Genomic DNA, 9034 nt, shown 5'->3' on the forward strand with positions numbered 1-9034 from the left:
CAAATAAATAGTAATCCTAAAGAATGTAGTCCAGTGCCTGGCACATAATCAGTGTTATAGAAATGTTAGCTCTTATTACTATAGAAAGAGGCAAAACAAAATTGTGAGGCCCTGTGGGAAATAATATTGCACTTGCTTTCTCTAGAACAGAAAGAACAGTGGAACTTGGCTGTCCTAATTGGGATAGAGGGGATCAAAAGCCAGATAACAGTTGAAAAGAGGAGCTCTTTGCAGATTCCCACTCCCTCTCTTTTGTTTTTTCCAATTCTTTTGAAGTGCTCTTACTCAGGTCACTGACACCTGCAGGCAGCATGACTTTTTGTGTGCCTGGAATTGGGGAGCTGGTGGAAACACCACCTTCTTCACTTTTTCACTTTAGTCCTGGAGTCTGAGAGGACTTCCTTCCTTCTTTCCTCCCTTCCTTCCTTCCTCCCTTCCTTCCTCCCTTCCTTCTTTCCTCCCTCCTCCCTCCCTCCCTCCTCTCTCCCTCCCTCCCTCCCTCTCTCCCTTCCTTCCTTCCTTCCTTCCTTCCTTCCTTCCTTCCTTCCTTCCTTCCTTCCTTCCTTCCTTCCTTCCTTCCTTCCTTCCTTCCTTCCTTCCTTCCTTTCTCCCTCCCTCCCTCCCTCCCTCCCTCCCTCCCTCCCTCCCTCCCTCCCTCCCTCCCTCCTTCCTTCCTTCCTTCCTTCCTTCCTTCCTTCCTTCCTTCCTTCCTTCCTTCCTTCCTTCCTTCCTTCCTTCCTTCTCTAAGCCAGAAGAGCCAGGACTCGGTAAGTGGGCTAAGTGACTTGACTTGGGTCACACATCTAGGAAGTATGTGAGGTCACTCCTAGGTTCTTCCAACTCCAGGCTTGGCACTCTATTCACTTTGCCACCTATACTTGAGTATACAACCAAAAAACTTCATATAAGTGCAAATGCCATATAGCTCACATTTGTATTCACTTTAAGGTTTACAACATACTTTCTTCCCACAAATTCTGTGAAGTGGATGATACAATTATTATTATTATTATTTTTCTAATATTATTTTCATGGTTACAGGATTCATGACCTCCCCCTGCTCATTCCTCCCCCTTCCTGGAGCTGACAAGCAGTTCCATTGGGTTATACATGTATCATTGTTCAAAACCCATTTCCATGTTATTCATATTTGGAGTAGAGTGATTCATCAAAACTCTAATCATATACCTATTGAACTACGTAATCAATCATATGTTTCTCTTCTGTGTTTTTGCTCCCACAGTTCTTTCTCTGGATGTGGATAGCTTCTTTCTTATAAGTCCCTCAGAATTGTCCTGGATCATTGCATTGCTGCTAGTAGAGAAGTCTATTACATTCGATTGTACCACAGTGTATCAGTCTCTGTGTACAATGTTCTCCTGGTTCTGCTCCTTTTGCTCTGCATCAATTCCTGGAGGTCGTTCTACTTCACATGGAATTCCTCCAGTTTTTTTGATAAAAATCTTGATACAATTATTAGTCAGCCAGTTTTATAGACAAGGAAATTGGTAGCAATATCAGAACCAGAATATTTGCAAGTGCATATTGGTAGTGTGGTACAATGCAAAGAAGGTGGAATTGAAAGTCAAGGACTTGGGTTTTTGCTTTGCCCATCTTTAGGCCCAAGATTCCTCATCTTTATAAGGGATTATGAGAGGGGTTGAACAATGAATATACTGTACCTAGGAAACTGTCTTAGGCTGATGAACTCTAAGATGTTTGCTAGCTGTAAGAATCTATGAATAGTTAGATCTGATCTCATACTTCCTAGCTGTGTGACCCTGGGCAAGCCACTTAACCCCAACTGTCTAGCCCTTATTGTGTTTCTGCAGTAATCAATTGGTTCTAAGACAGAAGGGAAGGGTTTTAAAAAAAATTTGTGAGTGGGCCTAGTAACTTTGCTTTCTTCAACTTTGAACTGAAACTTTGAAATAGTAGGCCAGTGGTCTGCGCTGAATTCATAGACATCAGTGTGACATGCTTCCCAAGTACCAACTCACTTTGTAGAAAGTTACTATACCAATTTGTCATGAGGCGAGAATAATCATGAAAAAAGTGCCAATCCCTATCCCACAATTCATTGTACAAGCAATTGTCATATATTTATGAACACAGCACTGGGCTAAGTGGTGGTGAAAAAAAGGCAAAAATGAAGTGCCTTCAAGGAGAGAAAGTTAGAAGTTTTGTTTCAGACATGTTGAATTCAAAATAGGTATCATTCCTGGAACTGTGATTTCAGTGGTTAAAGGGATCTCTCAGGTGAGGAATTCCACCGCTAATAAAGATCATCGCTCTCTCTCTCTCTCTCTGCAGCTTTAGAGCCCTGAAGAACTGCCTCCAGAATGGAAGAGACAGCCTGTACAATGTCAGAAGTGGGACTTGGACTCAGGCATTCATTCCTAACTCTGAAGCCAGCTAGCTCTATCTGATAAATGCTAGCTCTGCCTTTCAGGTATGAAATGCTGAAGGAAAATCCAGGTGGATACTTGATCTGGATCTGTAGGGTTAGAAGTCATCAGTTAGAGATGATAATTGAACCCATGGGACCGCCTTAGAGTATAGAGAGAGGAAAAAGGGCAGGGGGGCACTGAGGGAAAAAAAAGGACCCAGGATTTAAGATTGGGCTATATGCATACATAAGAGATTGGACCTAGAAGATAATCTAGGGAAAGAGTCTTAGGAGCAGTCAGAGATGAGAACTAAAAGGGAGCAGATTGCTTTCTCTTTCATGTCCATTCTCTAATCTTCAATTTCTCCTTATCTACTGTTTCCTCCACTGCTGACTGCTGACTACAAACATGCCTATATCTCTCCATTCTTAAAAAACCTACTTGACCTACTTGATCTGCTAGCCATCATTCTGTGTATCTTCTCCCTTTCTAGGATAAACTCTTTAAAAATTAAAAAAAAAATTTTGTTTTGTTCATTTTTGTAAGTGGGGAATCTTATAAAACCCAAACCTCCAAATATAAACCCAAATAAATAAGTGAAAAATTGTTTGCTTTCATATGCATTCTGACTCCAACAATTCTTTCTCTAGAGGTGGATAGCATTCTTTGTCATGAGACCCTCAGAATTGATCTTCTAGGATAAATGCTTGAGAAAGACATCTATTCCTCCATTTTCTCTCTTTTTACTTGATTCCAAATCTTCTGAAATCCGCCTTCTGAATTCATTATTATTATTTTATCTTTATTTAGAATATTTTTCCATGGTTACATGATGATTCACGATCATCCCTCCCCTTCTCTCCCCTGTCCTGGAGCTGACAAGCAAGTCCACTGAGTTACACATGTATGCCATTCAAAATGTATTTCCGTGTTATTTATATTTGGAGTAGAGTGATCTTTTAACATCAAAACCTTAATCATGTCCCAATTGAACCATGTGGTCATTCCAGTACACGTGGAATTCCTCTAGTTCATTATTCCTTTGAGCACACTAGTATTCCATCACCAACAGATACCACAATTTGTTCAGCCATTCCCCAATTGATGGACACCCCCTCACTTTCCAATTTTTTTGCCATTATAGAGTGTGGCTATAAATATTTTTGTACAAGTTGTTTCCCTTATTACCTCTTTGGGGCACAAACTCAACAATGGTATGGCTGGGTCAAAGGATAGACATTCTTTTAAAGCCCTTTGTGCATTATTATTTTAAAAAAAAACACCTCTTACTTTCCATCTTAGAATCAATACTATATATTGGTTCCAATACAGAAAATCAATAAGAGCTAGGCAATGGGGATTAAGTTACTTGCCCAAGGTTACACAGCTAGGAATTGTCTGAGGTCAAATTTGAACCCATGGTCTCCTGTTTCCAAGTCTGGTGCTCTATCCATTGAGCCACCTCACTGCCATCCTAAATTCATTTTCAAAATGAGACTTCTCTCTTCAAAGTCACCATTGACTCCTTAATTCCCAAACTATTGGCTTTCCCCTCTATTTTCATCTTTCTTGACCCTTCTGCAGCCTTTAAGCTCTTGATCACCCTTTTCTCTCAGATGCTCTCTTCCCTTTAGTTATTTATTGTGCTGTTCTTTTCTGGTTCTCCTTCTACCTGTCTAACTCCTCCTCAGTCTCCTTTGCTAGATCTTCGCCCAGGTTATACCCACTAAGTGTGGCCATTTCTTAAGGCTCTGTCCTAGGTCCTCTTCTCTTCTCTCTCTGTAATATTTCCATTGAGGATTTAGTCGGCTCACATGGGTTCAGTTATCATCTGGATAGGTGATTTCCATATCTAGGAATATAGCCTAAATTATGTTATCTCTGGTTTTGCAAAACTACTTGCTTATTGGATATCTTGAATTGGAATGTAGACATCTTAGACTCAGTATGTTCAAATCAGAACTCACTATCTTTTCCCTTAAATCCTCCCCTTTCCCTTACTTTCCCATTTCTGTTGAGGACACCACAATTTTCTCAGTCACTGAGGCTCACAACCATGTTTTCATCCTTAATTCCTGACTCTTCCTCATTGCTCATATCTAATCTGCTGTCTAGTCCTGAGATTTCTATCTTTTTTAACATCTCCTATATCTCCCCTTCTCTCTACTCATTCAGTTGCTATGCATTGGCCCTTATTACTTCATACTTAGACTATTACAATAGCTTTCTGGTTGGTCTTCCTGCCCTCTTCCTCACACCAGTTTATCTTCTATTCACTTGTCAAATTGATCTTCTTAAAGTATGACTATGTCACTCCTTTACACAATAAATTCCAGTGGCTCCCTATTCCCTCCAGAATAAAACAGAAAATCTCCAGGCTTTCAAAGTCCTTTGAAATCTAGTCCCTTCCTATCTTTCACACCACTTTACAATGTCTTCCACTCCATATTGCAATGGATGCAATGACATTGGTTTTCTTGCTATTTCCTCCAATATCCTATTTCCTGACTCTCTGCCTTTTTATTGGCTTTCCTTCATGTGTGGAATGCTTTCCCTTTTCATCTCCCCCTCCTGACTTCCTACAAGGCTCAGCTCAAGTCCCATCTTTGGGAAAGAGGCCTTTCCTAATCCTCCCCAATGCCAATGCCTTCCCTCTGAACTTACTTCACATTTACCCTCTCTAGATCTTGTACAGACATCCTTGTTTGCATGTCATCTTCCTCATTAGAATGTGAACTCCTTGAGGTCAGGGACTGTTTTGTGCCTTTTTCTTTTCTTTTCGTTTCTTTCTTTTTTTTAATCTAAGTGCTTAGCACAATTTTTGGCATTAAGGAAGCACTTAAAAAACACTTATTGATTTTGCTCTTTCCCATTTTCTTTTCTCCATTGCTTCTTGACTGACCCACTTACAAACATAGCTCCTGAGCCCTTATTGATAGTTTTCCTTGTCAACCATAAGGCATATTAGATAAAAACAAATATAGGAAATGAAGTAGCATAGAAAAAAAGTGTCAAGAAATATCCTCTCATGTTCATATGGGGTATATTCTCCTTGGCGAGGAAGGGAAAATGAGGGACCAAGGAACATGTATGGCCATGAAATGTATAGGAGGGAACACACACCAGGAAACTTTGGCTAGACTTTCCTGAAGGATATCCATGTAGGGGATATATGATGCTAGGACACATGGCTAGCCAGAGCAATTCACACCTCGAATGCTGTGGGACTGCTTATATTCTTTGGTGATATAATAACATGGTTCTTGTGTTCTCTGCTGTTCATTTCATCTCTGCTCTCTATTAGGTGTGGCTCTGTCCTAGGCACGTAGTATTTGCTCGGCTTGTTGTCTCTGGTGGGTGATATGTCTTCGTTTCCTGTTCGTCATTACATTGTCTTAAGTGGGCATATTTCCACCACTTTCATGTCTCTTCCCTCTGTAATCCATTTTCCCCACCGCTGTCAAAGTGATCTTCCTAAAGTGTAGATATGACCATGTCACTCTACTCAATAAACTTCAATGACAACTATTGCCCCCCCAAGATAAAATATAAGGCTCTCTATTTAACTTAAAAAACCCCAACAACTCTTACCTTCCATCTTAAAATTAAAACTGTTCATTGATTCTAAGGCAGAAGAGCGGTAAGGGCTAGGTAGTGGGGGTTAAGTGACTTGCCCAAGGTCACACAGCAAGGAAGTGTCTGAGGCTAAATTTGAACCCAGGACCTCCTATCTCTAGGTCTGACTCTCAATCCATTGAACTACCCAGCTGCCCTCCTCTTTTTAACTTGTAGAGCCTTTACAGCCTGGCACCAATCCTCCTTTCCAAATTTATTATATATTACTCCCTTCCCTTCCTTCTAAGATCCATTCAAACTGACCTTCTTGCTATTCCCCACAAATGATATTCTTTCTGTTTCTGAACTTTTGCCCTGGCTCTCTCTCTCATACCTGGGATATACTTTCACTTCACTTCCACTTCTTAGAATCCCTTGTTCTGTCAAAGCTCTGATTAAAGTGTCACCTTTTACATACACGAAGCCTTTCCTGAAACTTTCAACTGCTAACACCAACCCTCTCCCACCCCCATTTTTTAAAACTTGTCTGCATTTTGTATATATCTATTTTTCTTTTAAACCCTTATCTCCCATTTTAGCATCAGTACTAAAGCAGAAGAGCGGTAAGGCCTAAGCAATTGGAGTTAAGCAACTTGCCTAGCTAGGAAGTGTCTGAGGTCAAATTTGAACCCAGGACTCCCCATGTCTAGGCTTGGCTCCCTAGTTGTCCCTGTACACACCTATTAATATACATGATAGAATGTAAAACAAGGATGCACCCTTAGAGCCTAGCATGGTACCTGGCACATAGTAAGTGCTTAGTAAATGATTAGTGATCAGTTGGTCTCATGGTCACCAAATGTTTCTCTTCTAGCATCTGAGCTTAATTTTTTCTACTATCCACCAGGCTCTTGGCACCCATCTGCCAGGGTGCTATGGCTTGAAAACTTTTGGCTTATGGGAGCAGCTATTTTAGTTCATTGTTGACTAAAGCCATGGAACCACCACACTTATTAAGAGCAGCCAACAAAAGCCAAATTGTCCTAGACTAATGTTCAAGATATTCTTTTGACTTCCTGTATTTGGCTCTGATTCTAAGTCTGGTCCCAGGCAGTCATCCGAAAGGATTAGAAAGTCCCTTGTAACTCCAGTTTAAACTCTAATGGGAATTCTACGTCCTTAAAACCCATGATAAGAGGAACTGTGTAGAGGCTGGGGTGATGAAGCTGTCTTTAATCTCATTCTTGCTCCCCTCCCTTCCCCATAATGGTAACAGATTAGATTGAGTAAGAACGTAAGAGGCAAAGAAGCCAAGGCCATTCTATCTATCCACATTCCTGGCCCACATTCTTTGAAAAATTTATGTCTATCTCCATCTCCCCCCACACCAAAAGCCAAACCTTGTTTTTGCAATGTATTTGGCCAATGACTTGCTTATTTCCTTACAAATAAAGGAACAGATTGTTACAATTATTTCTTTTATGGCCATAGAGAATGCGAACTGGTTAGCCTAGTAGAGTGATGTTGAACCTTTTAGAGACTGTGTGCCATGCCCTGCCCCCAGAGACTACATGCTGTACCCCACCTTCCCATTAAGTGCCAGGTGTGCCCTGCCTCCCCCCTTTCCCAACATAGGGGAAGAAGGAAGTGCTTCCATTGGGCTGCTGGACTGAGGGGTGGATGAAATGAGGAATGTCCTCAGCAAGTGTAGAGAGGAGGAGGGGAGTGGACCAAGCTCTCTGCTCCGCCCCCAGTTCTGCCAACTGTGAACCTCCCACCTTCCCCCTCCTGCTCCCATTGAGGGGTTGGGCAGGGGGGTGGGGGATGGAAAAATGTCTTTAGGAGTGGTGGAGAGGGGGAGGGAAGTAGCTCCGCCCAAGTCCCTTGACTTTCTAGTAAAAAACTTTGGGGGTGTGGTGTGGAGAGGTATGTGTGCCTACCGAGAGTGCTCTATGTGCCATCTTTGGTATCCATGCAATAGATTTGCCATCACTAGCTTAGTATAAAAGCTCTTTCAACTTCCTATCCTCATCTCACAATGCAGTTCTTCAAATATGCTTCAGGTTTTCTTGCCTCTAGTTTTTTGCTTACTCCATTCTTTATGACTAGAAATCTCCTCATCCCTACCTCTTCCTTTTAAAACTTTCCTTTCACACATAAAAATGATATTTGCCGCTGTAGAAGGAACAGATGGAGTCCGACAAATTGAAACATACCATTCTTTGCTCTATTTCCTTCATGAATTTTTGTCTAGTGTAAGCAATATGTCTTCTTTCACAACATGGCAAATATGGGGATATGTTTTATGTGATAAAATGGGTATAATCTATATCATATTCCCTGCCTTCTTGAGAGGGGTGAGAAAGAGATAAAGAGAGAGAGAGAGAGAGAGAGAGAGAGAGAGAGAGAGAGAGAGAGAGAGACAGAGAGACAGAGAGACAGAGAGAGAACATGCATTGCAAAATAAGAAGAAATTGTATTCTGGAAAGAATTAAACTTATTTTTAAAAAATCCTAGTCTCAGCTCAAATGCCACCTCCTTCAAAACTCCTTCATTGATCCCTCTGTTCTCCATTCTCCAGCTGGAAGTAGTTTCCCTCATTTGAGATATTATGATCACTTATGTCCATATTTTGTGCTCTTTACCAATCTGTGAGCTACCTGAGGACAGGGACTGTGTCTTATCCATCTTTGGCAACATGGCTTAGCATGATATCTTGAACTCAGGAGATGCCCAAGAAGTGTTTGTTGAACTGAAAATAAAAAAGTATATATGAAAAAAAACAGTTCTTTTTTTGTGAGTTGAAATTTTTTATTTAATTAATTAATTTAGAATATTTTCCCATGGTTACATGAATCATGTTCTTTCCCTCCCCTCCTCCCACCACCCTCCCATAGCCAACAAGCAATTCCACTGGGTTTTACATGTGTCATTGATCAAGACCTATTTCCATATTATTGATAATTGCACTAGGGATCAACTAGGGATACTTGGATCATTTAGAGTCTACATCCCCAATCATATCCCCATCAACTCATGTGATCAAGCAGTTATTTGAAAGATAGTTCTAAGGACTGGAAGGACATTCT

The sequence above is a fragment of the Monodelphis domestica genome, chromosome 1, assembly GCF_027887165.1.
Source record: "Monodelphis domestica isolate mMonDom1 chromosome 1, mMonDom1.pri, whole genome shotgun sequence".
Taxonomy (NCBI): domain Eukaryota; kingdom Metazoa; phylum Chordata; class Mammalia; order Didelphimorphia; family Didelphidae; genus Monodelphis; species Monodelphis domestica.